Source organism: Alligator mississippiensis, chromosome 7 (assembly GCF_030867095.1).
Source record: "Alligator mississippiensis isolate rAllMis1 chromosome 7, rAllMis1, whole genome shotgun sequence".
Lineage (NCBI taxonomy): Eukaryota > Metazoa > Chordata > Crocodylia > Alligatoridae > Alligator > Alligator mississippiensis.
The window spans coordinates 87,445,231-87,471,123 of record NC_081830.1 but is presented as its reverse complement, the minus strand read 5'-3'; the positions used below and the strand labels follow the sequence as shown (position 1 = coordinate 87,471,123).

Here is a 25,893-nt window from a genome sequence, read left to right as displayed (position 1 = left end):
TTCTGATGGGAAACAGGTCAAGGTTTAATTCAATTGAAGAGCAATTTTCAGATAAAAAGCACACACATTGGGCTTTTTTCACATTAATGTTCATACATAACCCCAGCCACTTCCCTGAAGATGAGTCAAGAGGCAAAATTCTTCATCACAAAATGGCCCTGAAATGAAAAGAGTTTTATTTTTCTTTTGCACAATTTCATGGACTGTTTGCATGCTGTCTTTGTACATCACAAGTTATACATTTCTCTGCCCCCAACCCCCACCCCCTCTCCAATGCGGGAGCCTTAATAAATTACTCTTTGTTAAGTACTAAGTTTGTCAAATGAAAGGCATTGCAGAAGTGCAGATAATAATAATATCCTTGAAACATCTACACCGGGAACGTAGAGCTGTTCCATTTCACACCTAATGAGATTCATTTGTGAGTCACTTTTATCAAATCTTTTGTTATTTTGCTATTCTCTTCACCGATTACAAGTCTTGACTAATACACGTTGTTATTATATATAGCAGGACGCATTTCTGCATCTCTGATTACAATGTGTCTGGAGAGGAAAAAGCCCTCACTTGGTATTTCAAGTATTTCCCAATTAGATCCTTAGGCATTAACGCTCAAACATGTGTGATGCAGGTTTTCTCTCCGGGCTTTTTAGCAGATAAACTAATGTTAAATTAAATTGATAAATGATGCTCTAATGAATGAAGAACTCCGGCAGGGAGATTAATTTTCACTGCCCTTTTAAGTAGGATTTACAGGATGTGCTTTGCATTTTTTAGCTGCCAAGTGCAAGCCTTTCAGGAGCTGTTGCAAGCCTGGTTTCTGATGGAGTTAGCTCTACTCACCTTTCCTGGGTGTTGAGGATGCATTTAGGGTGAAGCTGCACGTTACACTTAGTCCACGCTGACTCTGCGGCTGGTTCAGCGGTGTTAAAGTTAGAACGTGAGCTGTCTCTCGTTAAGGGTTAATTATACTTCTTGCCTGCACTGCTCTGACTTGCCACTAGAGGGCTGGTGAGCAGGGGAGGGGATAGGAGCCAGGAGACTGGGCCTCTATCACTGCTGGGGGAGCAGGACATTGAGAGCATGGCATCTTGGGATACTGGAGGATGGAAAACTGATCATTTTATCTCCCTGGAGGAGACTAAACTTACCTTAACACAAGGTAGCACGGCCCAAATTTAACCCTCACCTGAAGTGGTGTAGCTTTGATACACTCACGGGGTACTTAGCATGAGTTAATGAGCTTATCCTAACATGAGCTAGGTTGCATGGCCCAGAATAAACCCTCACCTGAAGTGGAGCCACTTTGATACGCTCATGGGGTACTTACCCTGAGTTAATGAGCTTTAATGTGGAGCTGTTGGCACTGCGAGGGCCTTTTGTAAGCTCTAGGTATAACGTAGCTTCACCTTTATGCATTCACTGGAGTCTGGGAGCAGGAGCTCCCCAGCCTGGGAGGCTTGGTAACCTATACGCAGCTCCATCACACTGATAACTCACCTGTGTTGTTGCTCAGCTCTGGAGATCCAGGAGGTCTTCAAGGTCCAGTGTCTCCTCGCTCTCTGGGAAGAGCAGCAATGCACCACAGGGCTGTGTTGTACCTGAGAGCCTAGACTTTAAAGACAACTCATGCTCTTCTGATTCCCTTCCTGCCTCCCCCTGTGCTATGGAGTTAAACCCTACCTTTGAGTCCGCTCAGCTGAGGAGTCAGAAGCAGAGCCAGGGGGTTGTACCCCAAGAAGAGAAGGCCTTCCTTCTCCAGACAACACAACCCCGGCCTCCGCAAAAACAAACCCCAAATGTGGAACAAACAGCAGTGGAGGCAGGGGATGCAGGAAGGCTCTAGGGCTTGTGGTTGGGATGAGCATGTGATGCAAACAGGATCTCCTTCTGTCTGTCCCAAGGGACTGGTGAGCCGTGCAGGAGCCCACTGCCCTGCTGGCACCCTTCCCTCGGGGCTTCTAGCAGCAAAGCTGCTAAATGAGGAAAATTGCTGCAGGTCTCTGGAATCGCTCCATGCTTTTGAAGCCCTCAAATGCAAAGGGTTGCAGCCTCTTTGCACACAGCATTGCTATGCCAGATACTCCTCTGAAATTTGGGGGGCTTCAGGCAACCCTGCCTGTGTCCCAGCCTTCCCTGTAACTCGGGCTGTGTGTGACACTGCTCTGAATTAAACTCCACAGCTCTTGCTCCCAGTACATCCTCCTCTATGCAGCTGCGCTGCTGTGACTCCCAGCTACCGTGCAGCGCACTCGAAAGCAAAAGTCACTCATTTTGCAGCTGTCCGTCTGTCTCCATGCACCACTCTGGCTGCTTGATGTTGCAGGGAAAGTCCTCTTGGCGTGTGCACTTAATCAACTTGTCACAACCGGCAGACGGGTCAAGGGGGAGAACACTTAATAAATAGCCATGGTCAGGACTAATGATGTAGGGACCGATCTGCGAGACCCGGTATCCTCATCTCTAAGACTAGCCAGCACCAGACTGCAACAACCTCTGCACAAGGTGATTATGAGCTAAGATTTGTCCAAATGCCAATGCAGCTCATGCCCTGAAATGAGAGGGTTTCTATCCTTTCCAGCATTTCTTGTGACTTCAGTACTTGGGGATGCTGTTCTGCATGGTCTCGTTTCCCATAGAGACATCCAATCCCTCTTTTGGGAGCCTGGCTCGGTTCTTGCTCTCGGTGGTATTCAGTGGCAATGAGGTGCACGGCTCATTTGCACATGGTGTGGACAAACAGGAGGCAGGGCCAGGTGGTACCTTTAAGACTAACCCATTCAGAAAGCCGTGGGCTTTGCTCTGCCACAAACGACTCCCTCCGATGCTAGGAATGGGCTGGTGGAAAGAAATGTAGAAGGGAAAGGGATAGAGGTAGGGGGCAGAGCAAAGAGAGGTAATACAGGGCTGGATTAGAGGAACAAGGCAGTTAACCTTGAACACCGGTGGGAAGGACACCGAAGTAAACAGCTAGCCCAGGGAATGCAATAAGAGACCACAGCCCCGGCTGAGACCAAGGTTAACACCATCCTGTCTGTGGATGGTTTCTTCTTCTGCAATTTCATAGACCCATTGGTTGCTAAAATTTGTTCTTTACTCTTAAAGCCAGTGATGAAAAGCCCAGGGAAGCTGGACAGGCTTTTATGTCTGGGATTGATGTTGAATTGGTGTCCATTCATTCTTTTATGCAGCTGCTGCCTTGTCAGGCAAAGATTTTCCTTTGCTCCAGGGGCTGGAGGAGTGGAGGTGGCTCCTGTGAACTGCTTGCCAGCTCCTCTCCCTTCCCCAGCCAGTTATGGAGCAAGCTCTGCTAGCTTGCAAGCAGCTCCAGGCAGAAAGTTTGCCTCCCAGGCTGGCTGAGGCTTCACCCTGGCACTTGCTCCTGGTCTCCATCCAGCCTGAGAGCTACACCCGTTGTCAGCCCTGGGCCCGATGCACGGCAGCAGACGTGGGTGGCTGGAGTGTGCTCAGCCCCTTCCTCCCCTGGACCAGCACAGCAGCCTCACGCATCCCAAGGGAGTAGATGGGTCACCAGTGACTCTCCCCATTAGCTTCATTACCAGTGAATTAGACCCACTGCCCATTGCCTACAGCCTCCATCCCCCTTCTCTTCACCAGCCCTTAGATCAGTGCATGACACTACTGCGGTTCAATACACTGTGTGACTTTACCCTCTTCCCAGGAAATGGGTTTCCAAGCAAGCACACGCTGTGCGTAGTTTAAGGTTTACACAATCGGGCCCTCTGAGCTGTATTTTACCCAGGAAACAATTTCCCCCAGCAGACAAAATCATAGGGAAGTGCCTTCTATATTATCCAGCTCCCTGGACAGTCCTCTATCTGGGAATTAATAGCGATGGTGCAATTTAGACTGTGGAGCTAGCCTGCCCACCTGATACAGATGGATTAACTGAGTTTTCAGTCCAGCTGCATACTTGCAGCGTGGCTTTAATTGAATTTAGTGCTGGGGGATGGGAAAGTTTGCAAGCTGAAGTCCCTTCTCCATCCAGCCAGCACTTAGCATTAGCTGAGCTGCAGGGTCACACAAGACCTCCAAGGACCAACCTCTGATTCCCCATGAGCATCCTCTCCCACTCTGAAAGGCCCCAAGGAGGGTTTTCCCAGCTGCTGGGAAATGGCCCTGCACAGATAACCCCAAGAGCACAAGCAGGGACGATTGATCGTCCCGGTCCCAGCCCTCTCTGCCCGGTGCAGAGGCAGAAGACACACCAAGAAGTGAACGGCATTCGTCAAAGCTCCCTGCCTTGACCTGCTGCGCTCACTGGAGATTTGTGAGTATGTTCCCACGCACCATTTCAGGCTTCATTTGAATAAGTGTCCCCTATAATAGGCTTTTACGGCTCCATTTCGATGCTTTCTAAATGAACGCGGCTAATTAAAATGCTCCAGAGTTTTACGTAAATAACTAATTACCACCAGAGAAGGAATAGTAAATCCAAAGATGCTTACGCTCCGCTCAGCCAGGGCATAGGAGCTCACTGCTGTCGGGGGGCCTCTGGCAGCATTAGCCTGCACACAATCAGGCCTGATGTGGGGAAAATGAAGTCCATCAGGTCCAGCCCCAAACCCTAGGGAGCCTCCCCAGTTTTACTGACTCTAGCCCAAATCAGTGCATTTGAGCAGAACACAACATAGACCTTATCTAGGATGCTTTAAAAGGGTGGGGTTGGTATACGTGAATGTCCATGTGTGAGACAGGGTGCATGTATTGAAGCTTTCCAGCAGCTTAATAGATGCATTTACTTTGTCCCCCACCACCCAGGCTCTAGGGAGTCCCCGATATGATGCAGCGTGACTAATGGTTAATATAGGAGCACCTGGGTTTTCTGCACTGGTCTCTGCCCTCAAGTGTCTGTGACCTCAAGCAAGTCACAGGACCTCTGTGCAAATTGCCCAGTATGTAAAATGTCCATACTGGTCCTTCTGGGGGACCCTCCTGGTTAATAAAGTGTGGGGCATTCTTACTGTTTGCTTCCCACGGATGCAGAGGACCGTGGGATATGGGAGGCTAAAGCATCCTGCTTTCTCTAGCTGTCTGGGCCAGGCTTGGGGGGGCTGAGTGTGAGTTTATAGGGCCTGGAAGCCTGATGGTGCATAGTAATGCCAGCACTGAAATGGTGTCCATGTGTCAGAGGGGGGCTTAGTCTAGCAATGGCCTGGGCATATTTGATGAGGATGAATGGAAGAAGGGTGAGGCGTTGTGGGGTGCTTTATGGAGGGCAGGGTGGGTCTAAGGGCAATAGGAAGAAGACCAGAGCAGGAGGGCCAGGCTGCACATCGAGGTGGCTTTCATGAGATGAACTCGAGCGGCTCTTCTGCATGCACCGCAGCTCCCCGCCTCTGCCGGAGAAGAGCCACAAGTTCACGCAGGAGTTTACTGCGTGGCACCAATTTCACAAGTAGACACACCTAGTGGAATATATAATATAACTTCACACTTGGAGAGCTCATCCTAACAGCCAACCTCACTCTTGCTTGCTGCAATTCCAGCCCATCCCTTTGTTCTGTCCCCACCGGGAATAATTGATTGCCATCCACTTCATCATCAGCACACTTTTTGCCTTTGCAAGCTGCTATCGAATCCCCCCTCGGGTTTCTCTTCCTCCTCCTAACTAACCCCCGTTCTTGCAACTTTTCTGGCGCAGCAGGGCTCCCGCCTGAGTTAAGGACAGCTCCGGGTGAAGAGCAGCAGGATGCAGGGTTGTTCCCTTCAGGGGCACCCGTGCACCGCTCTGTCCTCTGCCAGCCCTTTTGTCCTGCTGTCCCAAGAGCCGTGGGACTTCTCCTGTACACGGTGCATGTCTCGGCTGATAAGATGACATATTTCAGCCCCAGTTGCTAAATGATTCTGCCTAGGAAACAGACTTGAAAATGTATTTCAGGATGTGCCAGATAGTCTCATACTAATTTCTGCATCCAAACCTCCCATGTGGTGTCCAATACCATATCACTAACCCAAAAGCCAAGGGGAAAAAAATGAAGCCCCTATCCATTTTCATGCAATTTAGTCTCCTTTTGTCTTTTTTACATCCAGCAGCTAAGTAAATTACAGGGATTCAAATATAAAAGACCTTTCATTTCCCTTTTTTACTGTAATTTCTCAGCTCTGTGCAACACAGTTAAGAAGAAGGGAAATCAGAAGAAAAAGGATTAAAATACAAATACAGCTTGAAGGATGGTAAGAGAGCGAGGAGATGTAAATAGGCCTGCGTGGCTTTCGGCATCGAACCTGTTAGCTAGCAGATGCGATTTTACTTTAAAAAAAGCAAACCAAACCTGAAGGGGAATGTTTTCACTGCTGATTAATTGACTGTATTTATGGCCCACTCGTCAGTCTGTGCGGTCACGTCGGCTTTCTTTGTTTCCATTTCCTTCACTCTTCATTGGTGGTAGAGCCAGTAGGAGCCGAATCCTACACCCCGACACAGTCCAACACAGTCCCTTTAGTCTCAAGACAGAGGTGGAGAGTGAGAAAGGTGGGGAGAGGCGAGACAGGAGGCACGGAGAGGTCCAGGGACTTGATTGTGGTTACACGGGCAGTCAGTGGCAGAGCTGAGGATTAAACCAAGATGCCTGGGTCCTGGTCCCCACTCAGCAGTAAGTCTTCATTCCTGGTATCACTGAGGTCTTATCCTGGACCCTTCCAGCTCCTGCAGGGCTCAGTACTTGGCCAGGCTAGTCCTATTCATCCTGTTACAGTGCACAAGAAGATATAATTTAGGTCTGCCTTATGCATGAGCAAAATTCAAGTGCAGGCTTTGCTTCTACCTCCTTTGTTAGCCTTTTCACCCCTCTGTCACAACCCAGTGCACACACACAACTGCTGTGCTAGAGACCCACAGAGCAGAGCTAATACCCAGCTCGCAAACCCAGGCCCGGCAGAGCTGCTGGACAGGTTGTGCTGTAAGCGCTGCACCCCTTATGAATTATTCAGTCTCTTGCTCAGCCCCATCAGAGGATTTTTAGCACCTTGGTCATTCCAGCTTCTCTGCACCAAGGTGCGTATTATCCATATTGAAAATGGGCATTTTGGACAATTCACCACAGTCTCTCACAGCAGTGCTTTGGAGGTACTACAAGGTTATATTTCCTATTAGGGGACCCTTTAATGGTCCCTTTAATTGACAGAACAAGGAGCAATGGGCTCAAGTTGCAGCAAGGGAAGTTGAGGTTGGATATTAGGAAAAACTTTTTCATTAGGAGGGTGGTGAAGCACTGGAATGGGTCACCCAGAGCGGTGGTGGGATCTCCGTCCTTGGAGGTGTTGAAGACCGGGGTAGACAAAGCCTTGGCTGGGATGATGCAGTTGGGGCTGGTCCTGCTTGAAGCAGGGGTTGCACTAGATGTGACCTCCTGACATCCCTTCAAGCCTCATTTTCTACGATTCTTTGATTAAAAAGACCAGCATTCAGCTAGATCGATGTTTGCTGAAAGCCGACATCCGCTGGACTGAAGCACGATGTATAAAGAAACCCAAACAAACCAAAGGAGAGGTCCACAGTACAAATGACTGACCTTAACGGATTGCTTGGCTTGACCTCTGAATCCAGCACGGTCGGCTCACTTCATCCCTGCTTTCTGCCAGTGTTAACCCACTGATGTGGGTCACCAAACAGAGAGGTTGCATGGAGGCCACTGAGAAGGATAAGCTCCCTGGGTAGGACTTGAGTCCTATTTGGTCCTGCAGACCCTTTCAGGGTGGTGATGATGTGCCTTCATGTTGGTTTCTCCATCTGCTTTGCAAGCCCCTCAATGGGGGATGTGCTGGCATCTCTGACCTGCAGTCTTTTCCCCTCTCACAAGAGTGTCTGCACCCCTAGCAGAGCTCTGGCTGGACTCTGCCTATTTTAGCAATGGTGCAGGGAGACCAGATAAGCTGGACACGGGGGATGACCAACCTTTGCAGTGCAGGCAGCTTTTCAAGTGTACAGATCTGTCCTGAGAGGTCAAAAAGATCCCTTTTGACTTTGGAGCTAGTCTCTTGCAGCTTTGCAACACGAGGGTGTTAAGGTCAAGCAGACATCACCCTCCATTGAAAGCAAGTCCCTGCTTTGCCTGGCCAGTCAACAGCTCTGTCCAAAGTGCAGAGGAGCTGACCAGATTGATGTCAGGTCAGGTCCACCCTAGAAGCTCTTTACCTAGATAGCTACCCCTGCACGCTGCACTGGGCAAGCATGCTGAGGGTGGATGGGTATGTCCACACGTGCATTTAAGTGCACCTGAATTTAATGCACATTATCTTAATGCGCCTTAAGCAGGTTTAAAAGTTAGTCCCAAGTAATACTCCTGTACAATGCACTGGGCAAGCATGCTGAGGGTGCATGAGTATGTCTACATGTGCTTTTAAGCGCACCTGAATTTAATGTGCATCAGTTTAATGCACATTAAGTAGGTTTAAAAGTTAGTCCCAAGTAATACTCCTGTACAATGCACTGGGCAAGCATGCTGAGGGTGCATGGGTATGTCTACACGTGCATTTAAGTGCACCTGAATTTAATGCGCATTAGCTTAATGCGCTTTAAGCAGGTTTAAAAGTTAGTCCCAAGTCAGTTGACATACACAGTGTTAATGTGCTTGCATGTGTCTACATGTTCATTAAAGTGCTTTAATTAGTCACACCTAAATTCACCATTTTAACGTGCATTAAGGTTGTGCATGTGTATACGTGTGCCCTTAATGCGCATTAACTTAGACTAATGTGCATTAAAGCATCACGTGTAGACACGCCTGATGTGTCTTTTACAGGGAGGCTGTGTTATCACCAGCATAGCTCATCCCAGTCCAAACAGTCCACACAAGCTGCATGGTCAGGAACAGTATGTTTATACAAGGGGTTTTGATCAGCCCGCTAAGTCCAAGATTACACCTCATTGCACTCCTCCCTGGTATAGCTAAAGGTCTGTAGCATAGCACTGGCCTGAGCTGCAGTGGCCATCAGACCCTGAATTGAGGGGCTACCAAACAGCAAAGGCAGGAGAGAAAGTGGTGACGGGTAAGTGCAAACACAGCCCCAGTGCCGAGCTGTGACACACACACTTTCTCCTGGCATGAGGCTGACAGGAGCCTACAACAGGCAGAGGCCAAGAAATGAGAAACCACGAAGCACCTAGGGAAGCTGCTGCAGAACAAAAGCAGTCATGGAAATGCATGAAAATACAAGGGTTAAATCAGAGCGAGAGCCTCGTAGTCATCTTTTGACCCCTCTGCAAGAAGGGCTGGGATAAACAGGAGCCAGGCTGCAGCTCTTCTCAAGCTGGCAAGGAATTAACAGGATGAAACTGGATTAATGTATTATTCAAGCAAAGTCGTAGCAGAGCAACAGCTTCACCATCTCCTCCGCCTGCCTCATACTCTTTCAGCTCCCAGGCCTCTCTCGTGGTCTTGAATATGCATTGTCTGTGCTCATGCATGTTCTCTCCAGCTGGCAAGACCTACCGCACAATATGAGTGGAACAAGGGAGAAGAAGAAACCCTGGTTAGCCATCTGCAACACGGGTGGACAGATAAATGATGAGGACATCTGGAAGGAAGAATCGACATGTAACTAGGACATGCCTCTGGAGGTTATTGCAGGAGAGATCCTTGCTGCTCATCAGCTGCTTGGATTTGAAGGTGTTCAGAGCAGAATGGAAACTCCCAAGGCTGCCTTATGTAGTGTTAGTTTGAGGACAGGCCAGAATTAAGCTGACTTATTTTCTGTGCTCTCCCTTAATTAGGTATAACGAGTTTACAAAGCGAGGTGAGCACTTTGAGTAACCGAATCACAGAAAAGTAGGCTCGAAGGGACCTTTGGAGGTCATTTAGTCATCCCCTTGCTCAAGGTAGGCTCATCCCAAGCCATCCTATACAAGTCTTTGTTTTGACTTATTCCTAAAATTGACACAATCAACCTTGTTGTAGTTATGTGTAGAAAGATCACAATGTGAGGCTATGAGAAGCATGCATGGGAGCGAGGGAGAAAGGGGTGGAAAATAATACCAGAATATTCTTCACAACGTCTAGCATGAAATAAAGGACAGAACAAGCTTCTGCTTAATATCAGCTAAATGGCAGAGAGAATAAATGTCTCCCTTATTTACATGCATTAAATATGTTGGTATGAATGGAAGAACATCCAATCCCGCCCCCAAGCAGCTGCACGCAGCTGCACACTCCAGCTGTGGCCCTATCCAGATGTTGATCCTTCAACTCTCCCATGAAATACGAACTTTCATTTCTACCCAGGAGAACTGTTACACTCTTTTCTCCGATGCCTGATGAAGGGTGTCAGTACCCAAAAACTTGCAATTAAGGAAGTTTTGTTGTTGTTGTTGCTTTAGAGGCCCCTTGTCTGTCCACGAGTCTTGCTTCCACCTGGCTTGATTTCAAGTGCGGTCCCTCAAGAGTCACCCTTCGGCATGTCCTCAGGTCACAGCTCTCTCTCCTCTCATAAAGACCACGCAATTTCAGCCAGGGGATAATGGACGGTCCCAAATTGCTGCATGTTTCTGTTGTCCCTTCTGCCAGGTAAGTGGTCCATTTGTCACTTAGCAACGGCATATGATGACTGGGAAATAACGGGTTGTTAGTATGATGGAAGTGAGCAAATGCTGAGCAGAAAGTCTTGCTCAAACAGCAAACTGCTATGCCTCCAAGGTAGCTTCCAGCATTAAGGTGAAGACATGGACACCATTAATTAAGGAAGAAGGAGAAATAAAACTTGTTCTTCAGCAAAAGCATGAGGACTGGAAGGTCGGTTTGACACAAGTTCTTCTGGAGGGAATAAGAAGAGTCCATAGCAATGGTCAGGATGGAGAAAACACTTAAGAGACCCAAGAAATTAGATGCCCGCTCCGGCAAAATATTAGTGGCAATGGGATTGGGTCTAAAGCACGGCACACGGGAGTCGTGGAGGATGGGAGATGTGGCTGGAAATCTCTCAGTGTGATTTCCAGTTCCATGTTTCAGGGCTCCCCAAACGTGACGATGGCCCATGAGCCATCATTTGAGAGCTGCATCTCTGGCCAGGAAATTCGAGGTGGGATTCACATTGTTTTAGGGTCTGGCCAGAAGTTTCATAAACTGGTTTGACCCAAATCAGTGAAGTCTGATACTCCATTCAACCAGGTTTATCTTTCAGCCATTTTGAAACTGGTTCACGTTCACTGAACTTCTGTTTGGTTACAAATTTAAACCAGTTTCTGATTACTTGAACCAGTTTCTGTGCAACTTCTGTCCCTAGCCCTAGAGAAAGGAGTGTGAATGATCCATCAGTACTGGGCCAGCTGCCTATGATTGCAGGGTGGTAAGAGTGGGTCCAGTCCAGCTCCTCCTGCCCCCCTCCTAAGAGGGTAAAAAAAGCCCCTTTCTCTCTTACTTTTCAACAAGCGAGCTCACTTCACCCATGAAACATTGCATGGATGATGCATTGGCCAACTCTTAATTGAAGCAATTCGGTGTTCTGCACTGGAGTTCTTGATAGAAGTATCTTACTGAAGCGCAGGGAGGACATTTCAGGGGAAATAATTGCAAAAGGAAGAAATCTGAAATTAGTTCTGTGATGGATGATCCCTTTGAAGGCTGAAATGGTAGAAGTAACGAGGTTTTCCCATCAATGTTGCAGACACATTTTTATGCGGTTAGGTTTTTATTTATTTTAAAGAAAAAGCTAAGGAATGGGCCTGACGGTTCAAGATGTCCCCGAGGTTCAGCAGAAGGATTTGAATAACGTCGTTAGCTTATTTCTCCGTGTTTAGGAGAGGATGTTGTTCAAAGCACTTCTCTACATGGGTCTCAGAGCAGCCGTGTATGGGTAGCATACCTACCCCAAAGGGTGCCGTAGGGGCAGAGCTAAACCTCTAATTAGATGGGCCTCAAATCATCTCCAGAAACAAGCCTGAGCTTTGAAAAAGTCATAGACTCATAGAAAATTAGGGTTGGAAGGGACCTCAGGAAATCATGTAGTCCACTGGAAGCTTTAATAATGCCCACAACTGCATTAGTTACATACACTAACACTGTCCGCACTGCACAGCTCTTTGAGATGAAGCCAAATCAAAGAAGTTCACTTTAGTTATCCCTCCGCTTCGTCACTCATTGCCACAAGCCAGGGCAGCTCAGCCTAATGTTTAACCTGAAATTACAGGGCAACTTATTCACAACAACACCCTTCGTGTTAGAGCTGGAAGGACCAAAATTAATGGTGCGTTTCAGCCCCAGGTTGTAAGCCTCGGTGACAATCTAGTAATGGATGTAGAACAAACCTGTATCAGCTGTTTTGATGCAAACAAAGCAAATGTGCAAAGAATTTTCCATCCATGCTTTCACTCTGCCAATTATATGCATCTGCCCTAGGTGCCTAAGCTCCATTTATCAAAGCCATGAGGACCTTTGGTTCCCAGGCTTCTTGTGCTCAATTTTATTTGAGCACAAGCCATGCTTGTGCCATTTGAGCACAGATATTCTTTACTCATTTAGCACGAACACCTGAGGCTGCAGCTAGTAGAAGGGGAGTCTCAAACTCAAGGTGTTTACTGTCCCGTCATGCTCTCATGGCTGGACCTTGTGTTTCATCAGGGTTTACATGCTAATGTGGGCAGATCAGCAGCCCCATCAAGGTGGGGGCTAGATCCTGTTGTACCAAAAGATAGCACTTGGGAGAGTCTGGATCCCCTTAGGCAGATAATGGCACTGAGCCTGGGTCTCCTACGTGTGATCTAGGCTGTAGGCTATGGTGTAAAAGAAGGGTAGTGCCAGCACCAACCCTATAGCATCGTGCAAGCAAGCAGTGAGCCCACCCTGATTTTTACACCTCAATGGGAGGTCCTCACCTTCGGGAGTGTATTTGGGGCCAAGAGCCCAGAGATGTTTTCCCACCGCCCTGCGTCACAGAGCCAAGCTCTTGAGAGAGGACAGCATGGCCAACACATCTGTTGCATGTCGGGTCCGACCGGCTCCCTGCTTACTGCATGGGCTTGCTCTTTTGAGATGCTCTCCCCATGCATGGTACAGGGAGCCTACTTGCCTAACTCAGCACCAAAATCGTAGCTGCCTAATTCTCTCTCTCCTGAACACGGTAATGACAGGATCCCAAACCCTTGCAATCCACTGGGTGTTCTTCCATCGGCAGTAGCTACCTCCAGGTCTGGCCTTGATGGGATGCTTCCCCTCTTCCTCTAGCTGTTGTAACTCAGTGCATATCATCCAGGCAGTAAACTCATAGTCCTGCTGAGCTCACAGGCAGTAACTTAACCTGTATATTTAAAGCTTGCAATTCAAGAATTTTTGTTTGCAAAAATCTAGTCGGTTTAATAAAAGATATCGCCTCTACCACGAGTCCTGATTACTTTTTCCTCTAGACCACCATATGGTCATAGATCACCATATGGTGACAGCCTGGATAAATGACACATGGAAGATATTGAATTTTAGGCCATTTTAAAAAATGAAATCTTCATAATTTTACAAGCAACTTTGAGCACCTGACACCTGAGATCCTGCTCCTGCCTTTGTTTGAAGTAATTTGCATCTTCCCAACAGAGACACCTCACCAGATAAGAAATTCCTGCCCAGAGGAGCATCCCATCCATTTACTCCTCTGTGAAATATGAACCACCATCGCCAGAAGGAAATTTCCAGCAAACAACTTGGAAGTAAACAGACTATTCCAACTTTTCTCTGAGCCAAATCTGCATATCAAATGAACTTTCCAAAGAGGAGATTTTACCGCCTTCAACTCTCCCATGAAATATGAACTTTCATTTCTACCCAGGAGAACTGTTACAATCTTTTCTTCAATGCCTGATGAAGGGTGTCAGTGCCTGGAAGCTTGCAATTAAAGAATTGTTGTTGTTTTGCAAAAATCTAGTTGGTCTAATACAAGATATCACCTCTACCACGAGTCCATGTAAAGATAAAGCGTTCAAGGCCCGTCACCAACAAAGGAGGAAAGTGAAGCCAATAGCAAACCCCTGGGAGTTTGTAGAAGGAGGACTTCTGAGGACACGGTCTTCTTCAGCCTGTGGACGCCTAATTGCGGTAGGTGCCGGCAAATGGACAGCACTGTATCAGCACGGCACTGGGACTCGCCAAAGGAGCCTTTGAACGGCTCTCAGAGCATCTGAACACTTGTAAAGTGCTGTCCTTACACTAATCAGCATTTCATTCCTGGCAGCAGAGTGTGTTGGAGCAAACCGGTGTTCGTCCCCCAGCCATCGTTCTGCATCATGAGGAGCCACTGGATAATATATGCCACGGCCTGGGGGCTCGTTTCTAGAGAAGTTTAAAAGGTCCAATCCGCCCACCGGGGAATAAAACAGAGCTGCAAACAAGCTCCTACCCTACCTGGGCCCCGTGCATCGATAATGTGGGAACCCAGAGCTTCGCGTTTCACCTTGCTAATCTCAGAAATCGGAGGCCTGTGCTTGATGGTGTTCCAGGTAACCAGCCCTTGTCTTGAGATCCGACTTGATTGGTATGGTTCTGTCGGGAAGGGGACTTGGATAAGCAGAGTCCTTTAAAATATTTACCTTTTTTAGAAGCTCGCCAAGTTGTTGGGATTTTATATGTTTAGCTCCGCCTAATACGTGAGTAATGTTTCTTCTTGTAAACTAGCCTATATTGCTGTTGAGGTAAGGGAGTTTTTCTCTGGCTGAACTGGGTAGATAGACAGATAGAGATTGATATTGATATAGAGAGACATTGATACAGATGGACATTGATCTAAATAAATAGATAAATATTGATATAGATAGATATTGATATATCGATAGACATTGATCTAGATGGACATTGATCTAGATAGATATTGATATAGCAATAGACATTGATACAGATGGACATTGATCTAGACAGATAAATATTAATATAGATAGATATTGATATTTTGATAGACATTGATACAGATGCACCTTGATATAGGTAGATAAATATTGTTATAGATAGATACTGATATATCGATAGACATTGATACAGATGGACATTGATCTAGATAGATAAATATTGATATAGCTAGATATTGATATGTTGATAGACACTGATACAGATGGACATTGATCTAGATAGATAGATAGATAGATAGATAGATAGATAGATAGATAGATAGATAGTTTTTACATGCAGACATTACTAACTAGCTAGCTAGGTAATTCATTTAGAAGGCACCAGTCACCGTGTATCCAGGCAATGACTGGCATCACTAGGGTATTGCTAACAAAGTGCGATAGCAGTAAATACTTAAGGAATGTAAAATATAAGCTAATGGCCTCCATTCATCCATTAAAAATAATTCTCAGAGCCACGTTTAATCCTGGCAATGAACTGTCTGTGGTTTGACCTGCTATCCTAGCAATCAGCAGAAGTGAGGAAAACAATTAAAATATTCTGCACCCGTGTGTATGTGAGACATAGCAAACGAGTGCCATTTACACAAGGACAAGGCTGGAAAAAGTTCATTGTGAATTCTCGATCTCTCCCTTTGTTCCAAGCTTCTTTTTAAACCATCCGTGAAATTTCATAGATAATGCTTTATCCGCGGGATTCATTCTACCTAAGGACTTTTGTGAACGCTGGAGATGGAGCCTGCCCCTATTGAAATAAATGACAAAGCAATCAGGATTGGGCCCAGGATAGAGATTTTCAGGATGATTTTTTTGCTGCTTAAAGTGCTGCTAGCATTGTACAACAAAGCCCTTAAAAATGATCCCTGTTAATTAGAAATACAACACGGGGTCTGTCCATGCAAACACTTGTTCCTTATACAAAAGGGATTTTAATTTGCCTCGGAGGAGGACAGAAATCTATAGGTATGTCAGATGCATGCAAAATGAACTATAAAGTGCATTAATTATCTGCAAATTGTAAAATAATACTTTTATCTGAGAAACACATTTCTTCCACATTTTATTTGCCCTCTGCCGTTACATTATTGCATTTCTCTGTCGGGTTTAATGTTTTCTGTAGCGGAGCTGGGGAAGCGTCAAAACATTTCCACTGAGATTCACTTGAGATTTTAAATGGATTTGATTCAGTTTGCGCTCATGAGACGCTTTGCCCATTTTCCACAATTAAGCTTGGAAATGGAGATAGCAGCCGAAATGTGTGCTGGAACAATTATTTTTTAAGCAAATAATGGAAAATAGTCTATAAACACGTTCCAGATTCATCACTGCAAATATTCATGCTGGCACCTGACTCGAAGAGTTAAACGCACCTGGGGTCATGCAAAAAACTTTGTGTGCCATCTCCAGGTGTAGCAAAAACACCTCCAATTATGAATAGCAAACAGTCTCAATTAGCTGCTTGTTCGGTGGGCTGCAGACCAAGAATTATTCCCAGAAATTATTCAGCAACCATTTATTTAATAACAAAATAATTCCACTCTCCTAAATTTGTCTGTTAGACTCGTTTGTATCTGGGATTTCAACCTATCACTCGTTACCAAGTGTGGCAGTGCACTGGGTGTGCCTGCCACTTTAAGGGCCTGGAGCTGGCAGCCTCCAGGTGCCTGACGAGGGCAGCCATCCTCAGGCACCTGGAGGCTGCCAGCTCCAGGCCCTTAAAGTGGCAGGCACACCCAGTGTACTGCCACACTGACCCTCTCCACAGTAATTCCTATGCCAGATATTCACTGTCCTACAACCTCTACAGGTGCGATTAGTGTTCAGTCAAGGACGTGATTTCAACGGGACAGCCTACAGTCCCAGGATGGGGCCCTTTCCATGTTCATATGAGCGTCACCCTTCAAATAGAAAAAAAAAAGCTTATATTGCTATGATGCTTGCCCTGATTGGGATCGTGTGTGTGTGTGTGTGTTTCAGCTGGCGGACTCCGACCCTAAATGTGAACTTGATGAAACGTAAGTAGCTGCTCTTTTCCATGCTTTAGGGGTGTAAGTTGTAGCTGTGTTGGTCTAAAGACAAGGTTCTTTGGGTGAATCCAATATCTTTTATTAGACCAAGCAAATAGTTGGAAAAATAGTTCTTTGCAAGGGTGCGTGCCCGAAAGTTTGCAAAGAACTATTTTGCCAACTATTTAGTTGGTCTAATAAAAAGATATCACATCTACCCAAAGAACTGTGTCTGCCCAGGTGCTGCTCTCCACCGTCTTCCCGAGTTGTGACCTAGGAAACCCTAGATGCTTTAACTAAGAGAACCATAGATATTAATGCAAAGGGGGTAGTGAGGGGTAGCAAAGGCTCTTTGGTTTTTCATGCCATAGATATTAATGCAAAGGGGGTGGTAAGGGGTAGCAAAGGCTCTTTGGTTTTTTCGTGCCATGGATATTCATGAAAAGGGGGTAGTGAGGGGTAGCAAAGGCTCTTTGGTTTTTTCGTGCCATAGATATTAATGCAAAGAGGATAGTGAGAGATAGCAAAGGCTCTGTGTTTTTTTTTGTGCCATAGATATTAATGCAAAGGGGGTAGTGAGGGGTAGCAAAGGCTCTTTGGTTTTTTCGTGCCATAGATATTAATGCAAAGGGGGTAGTAAGGGATAGCAAAGGCTCTTTGGTTTTTTCGTGCCATAGATATTAATGCAAAGAGGGTGGTAAGGGGTAGCAAAGGCTCTTTGAATTTCTCTTTGACAGGAGACAGAGGGAAGCACAGCAAAGGTCTGCTGTCAGGTTCATTTATAATTTTGCTGTTTTACACGTTGCAAGAATAACTATGAGTTTCACAGAGTGGGCAATGGTCATGGTGTACACATAAGACATCTAGTTGGATGCCTGATGGACCTGGCTGTGGCTGACGAGGCCAATTTGAGAACGGCGTGGCTTGCAACAGGTGTCACAGATCCAGGTGGGGTCTGAGTTGGAGTCCAAGTTTCTAGCACGCCGATTTCTTCTCTCTCACTTTGCTTCCATCCTCTGGTTCAAAGCCACGCCACGCCGACCTGCACCCAGTGCCAGATGTTCCCTCCAGACCGGACAGGCTTCTGCGCCCTCCTCCCAGCTTTCTACATTGATGTTGAACAACTTCCTATCATAAAATCATAGAATCAAAGGACCAGAAGGGACCTGTAAGATCACCAAGTCCTGTCCCCTGCCATGGGCAGGAGGTCCTTGGGCTCAAACGAGCTCAACGTGGTGCTTGCCCATCCTCCTCTTGAACGCTGCCAGGGATGGCGACTGCACCACCTCTGCTGGCAGGATGTTCCAGATTCGAGTTACCCATACGGAGAAGATGTTTTTCCTTATGTCCAGCCAAAACTTTTCCTCAACTAACTTGTGCCCATTGGACGTCATCCTTCCACGGGGTGCTTGTCTGAAAAGTTGCATGTATTTCACCTGTTTGGGACTGAATTTTATGGGGTCCTAGATCCCGGTGTTCTCCCTTGACATATTTGTAGGTAGCTATCGAGTCGCCCCTCCGCCTTCTTTTACTCCAACTGAACAAACCCAGATCCCAAAGTCTCTCCTCACAGGGCCTGTCCCCCAGGCCCTTGATCATGCGGGTGGCCCTTCTCTGCACCATGTTGAACTTGTCCACATCCTTCTTGATGTGTACTGCCCGGACCTGGACACAGTACTCCAGCTCTGGCCTCATCAACGCCGAATAAAGGGGAGAGAGCAACTCCCTGGATCTACTGGCGACGCATCAGCTGATGCACGCCAGAGTCCTATTTACTCTGTTGGCGACTTCATCCCACTTTTGGCTTGTATTCCTCTGGGCAATTTTCACTCCCAGGTCCCTTTCGGATGCAGTGCCAGGCAGTGGACCAGCAGCCATCATGTAGATATGGTGAGGGTTTTTCCTAGCCAGATGTAGGACCCTGTTGAATCTCATCTGATTGCGTTCGGCCCATAGGACCTGTCAAGGTCATCCTGGATCTTTGCCTGTCCTCAGACATGCCTGCTTGTCCCCACAGCTTGGTGTCATCTGCAGACTTAATCATTGCACTTTTCATTCCCTCGTCCATTGATAAAGACATTAAAGAGCACAGGCCCTGGGGGACACCACTGGAGACGGCCCTCCAGGATGAGGCCACCCCATCAATTATGACTTGCTGGGATCAGCCGCTGAGCCAGTTGCCCACCCACCTTACTGTAGCCTGGTCTAGGCCAGTCCTCTCCAACTTAGTTGAGAGGATTTCATGGGAAACAGTATCAAAGGCCTTGCTGAAATCTAGGTAGATGATGTCCACCTCCTGTCCCAAGTCCAACTGGTGAGTTACCTGGTCATAAAAGGGCACCAGGTTTGTTAGGCATGACCTCTCCTCGGCAAAGCCATGCTGGATGTTACTCAGCACCCCACCAGCTGCGAGCTTGTGGTAGATGACTTCCTTGACAAATTTTTCAAAGATTTTTCCCAGGACCGAAGTCAGACTGACCGGTCTATAATTATCAGTGTCATCCCTCTTTTCCTTTCTTAAAGATGGGAACCACGTTCACGTCTTCCAGTTGTTCAGGACCACTCCTGAGATCCACGACTCTGAACAGCCTCGCCAGAGGCCCCGTTATGAGCTCGGCCAGCTCTTTCAGCACTCTTGGATGTGGGTTGTCTGGCCCAGCCAACTTGTAAACATTCATGTGATCTAAGAGTATCTTCACCTGTTTGGGACCGATTTTTATGGGGTCTGCTGTCATCACCGTACTCTCGGTGCCTCTGGACAGGTGATGCGTTCTCACCTGGTTTCAGGAATACTGATGTGAAGAAAGTATTAAGGAGCTCTGCCTTTTCACGGGGTCAACTGTGGGCTTCCATAGGGTGCCACAGTGGGGCTTGATTTCTTTCTTGCTCCCTATGTACCTGTAGAAATATTTTTTGTTCTCTTTCATTCCAGTCAGCGGCTTGATTTCCATGCATGCCTTGGCTTCCCTTGTCTCATGTCTGCAGACCCTGGCCGCAGGAGTGTACTCTTCTCTGGATGCTGAATCGTTTTTCCATCGCATGTACGCTTCTTTTTGAGACATTCCCTAATGTCCCTGTGGAGCCAGGCGGGTCTCTTGGCTCCGTTCCCTCGTTTTGAGCGCATGGGGATGGCTTCTTTCTGAGCCTCCTTAAGGAAGCGCCATCCTTCGTGAGCTCCCGAATCGTCCATCGCTGGTTTCCAACCAAACTCCTGAGTTTTCCAAAGTCCGCCCGTCTGAAGTGGATGGCAAATCTAATCAAAATGCAATCACTGTCACTCAGTGCACCTCCAATCTTCAAAAACACTGGCTGGAAAACCATGCCCCATAAAAATTTTGCTCCAGGTGAGGATCGAACTCACAACCTCGGCATGGCTCACCAAAGTACTGCTGTATAAGTACCGTGCGCTAACCGATTGCGCCACTGGAGCACTTGAAAGTGCTTTTCCTTGACTGGGAGTCGAACCTGGCTGCGGCAGTGCGAGTGCTGAATCCTAACCACTAGACTACCAAGGACCTGTGAACATTTTGCACACATCGGAGTACACCCATAGAGGCCGACCCCTCTTTCTAGAGCCATCTTGAATCTCCCCTACAAAATATTCTTGGGGATATGGTCTCCTCCCAATTTCTGAGCATAGCCCACCCATCCCAACCTCCTTTTCCTGATGGTTGTTTTGAAGTGCGTCAGTCCTGCGCTTTCCAGCACCTCCGTTCGGTATCTGTCTTCCCACTTTATGTTCAGGATGTTACCCAGACATGTCACATGGGAGCTGATCGGTCTCTTGATGTCTAGCATATGCAGTCCACATTTCTGAGCCATAAAGCAGGGATAGCAAGCGCACAAGTCTCATAGGTGACATATCTATATATAATTAAAGGGAAACAGTGCTGTACCACTTGCATCTAGTCACAGGAAAAGTTAGGTTACTAATAGCGCTTCCTTAATGGGATGACTCCATCCGCCACTGACGTTAGGACCACTTTCCATTGCCTTCACAGATCATAGGACTGGACTCCATAAAATCCCCTCATGCTGACTCTCCAATATTTTTTCTTAACACTCAGGTGTGTCGGTCACCACGAGGAAAACCTCAGCACCTGGTATGTCTGGTAAGTACGGACTCGGACTCCTCTCTGAAGAAAGAGCTGGCAAAACAGCCTACGCTGAGACAGTGCAAGAGACAGGAAGGAATGGGGAGAGAGCATTTCTCTTAGTATTTCACCCACATTTTCCCCGCTTGGAGCCCATGATTTTGTGTTCTGTCTTTACCGATGAATGGGAATCATTTCTTTCTATCCTCCCTCACTAGCTGCAGACAGTCAAGCTGATAGATGAACATTTTTCATGGGCAAAAAACCAATGTCAAACTTTTCAGGTTTTCTTCCCCTCCACCCTCACAAGACCCAGGGCCTGGCCCCTGGCAGGCTGTTGTTTTTGGAGGGCTGAGACCTCTCCATGCAACCTAAAATGCAGAAAAATGGGAAAAAAGAAAGTTCACCCACACTTAAAAAAAAACGGCGCGGCCCTGATCTTCCCAGAGCTAGCCAAGGAAGAGTCAGACCCAGTTAATGCAAAAGGCGGGTGGGTCTGACCTTTCCTTGGTGCTGCTTTGTGACTTCAGCTTAAGGGGCAGATGACGGAGTTGTTATAGCAGTCAAGGCAGGATAAAAACCACACACCCTACATCCACTTAGACTCTCAATAGGCAGAATAGAGACATCCCCCACTCCTCCGTATCTTCTGCACCAGGTTCCTGATGTTGTTTGTCCTGGGCCTGATCCTGTCCTGCGGGATCCTCCTCTGCCTGCAGTGCTGGCTCGAGCAGCGGAGCCGGCTGCCTTCCCGGCGCGCCCTGGCTGTGTTTGCCCTCAGTGATGCCGACACTTTTTGTGGTTGGTTTCCATCTCTGTCGTTTTGGTGCCCCTTATTGTGAATATTTTATGACCCATTTGGCCCTTGCGGGGAGGGTCCTATTGGATTCGGTGGGATCAAAGCCATCACTGGGGCACTGTCATGGGGTTAGTAGATCAAGTGATGCTACGTTCAAATCCCTTTGTGTCTCATCTGCCCCCAAGAAGCATCCAAACCCGTGCAGGGTTGGGTGATGAGGATGTGATACGGCCCCTGGAGAAGTCGAAGGGAATCTCTCCTTTAACCTCAGTGGGTCACATCGACTTTTGGCTGGGAGCTCCTCAAAGGACAAGGATAGGGGCAAGTTGCTGTTTGATGAGAGATCTTCATTGACCAGGGGGGAATTGCACTTGCTTGCATGGGAACAGGACTGCTGTGAGTGAGGCGTGCTCTCTGGTGCCTTGAAAGCACATCAGATCCCATCATTTTGGCTGCTTGAGGTCAGGGCTTCCCCAGTTTTGGGGGCCTGATGTGCCGGCCCTGAGCTGCAGCAGCTGTGTAAACACGTTTGCTATTTCAGTCTCATAAATCAGTGTAGATTACACGTCCACTCCCTCACAGACACGCGTGCACGCACACTTGCACATTCCCACATGCATGCAGACAGCATCCCACCACATCTACACGCACACCCCTCTCTTCTTCCCAAGTCAGGAGGGTATAATGTTACCAAGACCAGCTGTCTCTTCTCTTCCCCAGCCAGCACGATGTCTCGGTGCCCCTGGTCTGAAGCTCGTACCCACCCTGCACATCCAGAGCCATGCTCTGCTCCCCTGCCCCCTTTCCACACCACGGGACCTGGGTCCCCTCCTTCCTATGAGGATACCATGAAGACACATGAGCACTGAGGCCCAGCTCTGGTGCCTTGAGGATGCTCCTGGCTTCCATGCAGGTGTTTCGAACCCAGGCCCTTCCCCGACTCTGCCGTGAGAACAGCAAGGAGGAAGCACCGAACTGCAAACTACAAAGGGACACAACACACAAATGGCCCTGGCCTTTCATGCTTGCCCGGAGCAGATTTTCCTGTGCAATGCAAACTTGCTCCAGACATCCTACTTTGGGTCAATCTGGATCCGTCCATGGGGGGGGGGGAGAGGGGTCTCATTTTGGCTCAGCTGCAAAATTTGGCCTCTTATGGCTGCTTGAACCTATATTGCACCTCTGTGAAGTGAAGGCTGATGAATGGCTCGGTAGCTTCAAGCTGGCATGGCTTCCTTTGCCTGGCACGGGGGCAGCAGGGCACTGCTGGGAAGAGCCCCAGGGTTGTAATGTGCAGGGCAATGCCGAGGTGCTGCATACGGAGGAGGGACCGTCTGTCTCCTCTGAAGCACTTAGCACGGTTTAGAAGGTGCAGGCAGGCTTGCTGGGTTTGCAACAAGGGCCAAACTGGGGGGTGGTTTGGGGTCTTTTGCTCTGTGCAGATGCTCTGGATTTCAGTGTCAGCCCCGTGGACCCCAAAGGGGTGGTGACTTGTGTTGACACCCTGTGAGCTGGGCCAGCTCCACCGTCCACACAAGAGACCCACAGACAACCCAGCAGCTCACTTCTCCAGGGCCACGTCATTGCTACCCTGGCTAGAGCAGGCTGCAGGGGCTCGGAGGCCTTTCCCCCCTGCCGCAAACACCCACTTATCTCCTATGGCTCCATCCAGCTGTGCTCCCTCAGCTCTTCCTGGGAGCTATCTAGTTGGCCTGGCCACTTCCACAGCTGGAGCTCTAGGATTTGGGGGTGGATTGAGTAATGAGAATGGTTCATTGTTTCTCTAATACTGGACATGGGATCCAGACATAAGACTATGAATAGCCATTGCCTGGGTCACACCCTAGGTCCTTCTTGCCCAGCCTCCTGTGTCACACAGGGCATGTCTACATGTGCATTTATGCTGGCTTAAATTTACTGCGCAGTAAATTACTGCACAGTAAGTGGAATAGGCAGGCCTCCACACATGCAGACATTAAAGCGCATTAACACTGCATGTGCACTGACTTGGGACTAAAACTAGTCCCAGGTCAGTCCACACTCACAGTGTTACTGCACGGCAAGGCGTCCACACATGCATTACTGTGCAGTAAATAATTGGGTGTAAATTTGATACCTGCATGATGTGGATATCAAATTTACACTCAAGTCGGCATAAGTCACCATATTTATTGTGCAGTATGGGCATGCACGTGTAGACGTGCGCCTGTACTGCGCAGTGATTTTGGTTACTGCGCACTAAATGTGCACCCCCGGGGTCAGAGAGTGGGTGCTGAACAGGATGCTGAGTGGCTCCGATCAGGGTTTTCCTCGCTGTTCCTCTCCCACTTGCACCCTCCCGCATTTCAGGTCTAGAAGGATGGCTAGGGCGCTGGAGCTGGACCCGAAACACCTGGCTCCTGCTGCTTGTTAAATCAGGGACTTCCTTTGCTCCTTCCAAAGACGAGTCATGCAACCAGCTCTCTGCCCCAGCCCCCATCTGCACAAGAGAGAGAAGCAGAGCCGGGGGAGCGTAAACCCGTTAGGGATTTTGCAGAAACAGCCACAGGATGACGGCACGGTCCGAGAGAAGAAATCTCTGTTCAAGCAAATGATCCCCATCAAACCTTCTGTTAGCAGCTGCTCAAACGCTTGACTCATGCACAGGAGGTCATAAACACGGCTGTAGCAAAACCGGCGTCTGTGCCTGGGGTGAGAGTACAAGCACTACGACTAGCAAGAAGAATTCATGTGCACAGGACCCAGAAAGGCAACACTAGTGGTGTTCACAGGGTCACAGTCACAGCTTCAAGAGCCCCGAGCTCTTCTCACCCTCAACGCGCTCACCCCCAGGCCTCTCTGCTCTATCACCGCGTCTCTCTTGAGCGGCCTCTTGCCCTCAACAGGAGCTGGAGGTGGCCCTGCTCTCTCAGGATCGGGCCCAGTGTGTCACCTCCTCCGCGCCACCCCGTCCAGTTTATGCCCTGAAGCTCGATCCTAAATGACACTTGTCATCAGAGCTTGCATTGCCTCGGAGTGGGCATTAAATTTACACATCGTTTCCTGTAAGCCAGCCAGCACATTTGCCGCAACGACCCCTGGCAGCGAGGAGCTCCACAGGTTGTCTGCATTACATGCTGCATAAAACACGATTGTCTGCTGCTTATTAATTGCTTGGTTCAAAATATGTCCCTGCCTTTTTAATTTCACCAGAAGTCACCTTCCGATTATATTACTGGAGCGGCTAACGAGCCCCAAGCTTTCATGCCCCAAGCTTCATCGGTCGGAGTCCCTGCACCCCGAGGTTCAGGAATAGGAGCCTGCCAAATTTTGCCAAAAAGGCTTCAAAATGCCCAGCTGGGGGGCAATATATAATGAGTAATCAGAGAGGAAGTCGGGTGTCCATCAACATTAAAAGGGAAGTTTACAAAACAGTGAAGAGTCAATAGGGATTTATTATAGACTTTCTCACCAGACCAAGAACAAGGGGTCACAACATAAAACTAGTAGGTGGGAAGTTTAAAATGGACTTAAGGCAGGTCTTTTCACCCTCCGTGGCATTGAAAGCTGGACTCCCATGCTTGCCGAGGGTGTGCAGACGGGACACGAGGACGGGATGGTGGAGGGTGCGGACCACGAGCATGTAGAGCTGGCAGCGATGTGTGGTTCAGAAGTGGATCAGCTTGGTATCCCCCCACCTGTTAAGATGGTGGGATGGGGACAGTTGTGGGGTCTGCCAAAATGTGGGGGTCTGGAGGATACTGGAGGGGCAGGGATTGTCCTCGTGCAAGACCTGGGCCATGTAGGCGAGGGCAGTGACACAGGAGACTGAGCAAGATGGACCCAGGGTCTGATTCAGTCCGTGTCCACGTTTTTATGTAGCATTGATGGCAGCTGGGGATCATTTTGCTGTGCTCCTTAGTGGGGTTTCAGTCTGAGCTGTTTCAGGCTGGTGTGCTTTAAATAACATGATGTAAAGCAAGCCAGAGCCCAGTAAATCTGCAGGGGTGATGGGGGCAACAGACAGCAAGGCATAAGGCATCCCAGAGGAAAGCTTCTAACTGTATTCACATGCATGAGGCAACATATAGGAATCAAAACTCATGGCAGAGGTGATATGTTTTATTAGACCAAATAGATATTTGCAAAAAAAATTGCAAGCTTTGGGCACAGGCA

At 48.0% G+C, this 25,893-nt stretch overlaps 1 long non-coding RNA gene and 2 other non-coding genes across 3 annotated transcripts; 1 reads left to right on the top strand and 2 right to left on the bottom strand.

Moving 5' to 3' along the window:
- Positions 1-1,584, bottom strand: LOC132251456 (uncharacterized). Its single transcript, XR_009463555.1, has 2 exons — positions 1,501-1,584; positions 1-158 (listed from the first exon to the last, which is right to left on the bottom strand). It is a non-coding gene; the product is annotated as an uncharacterized LOC132251456 (long non-coding RNA).
- LOC109286064 (uncharacterized) lies at positions 1,030-25,151 on the top strand. The gene is made up of 6 exons (XR_009463554.1): positions 1,030-4,291; positions 13,539-14,437; positions 16,817-16,854; positions 20,913-20,957; positions 21,598-21,740; positions 22,459-25,151. It is a non-coding gene; the product is annotated as an uncharacterized LOC109286064 (transcript).
- TRNAI-UAU (transfer RNA isoleucine (anticodon UAU)) lies at positions 20,182-20,275 on the bottom strand. The gene is made up of 2 exons: positions 20,238-20,275; positions 20,182-20,217 (listed from the first exon to the last, which is right to left on the bottom strand). It is a non-coding gene; the product is annotated as a tRNA-Ile (tRNA).
- Positions 25,152-25,893: the final 742 nt, after the last annotated feature.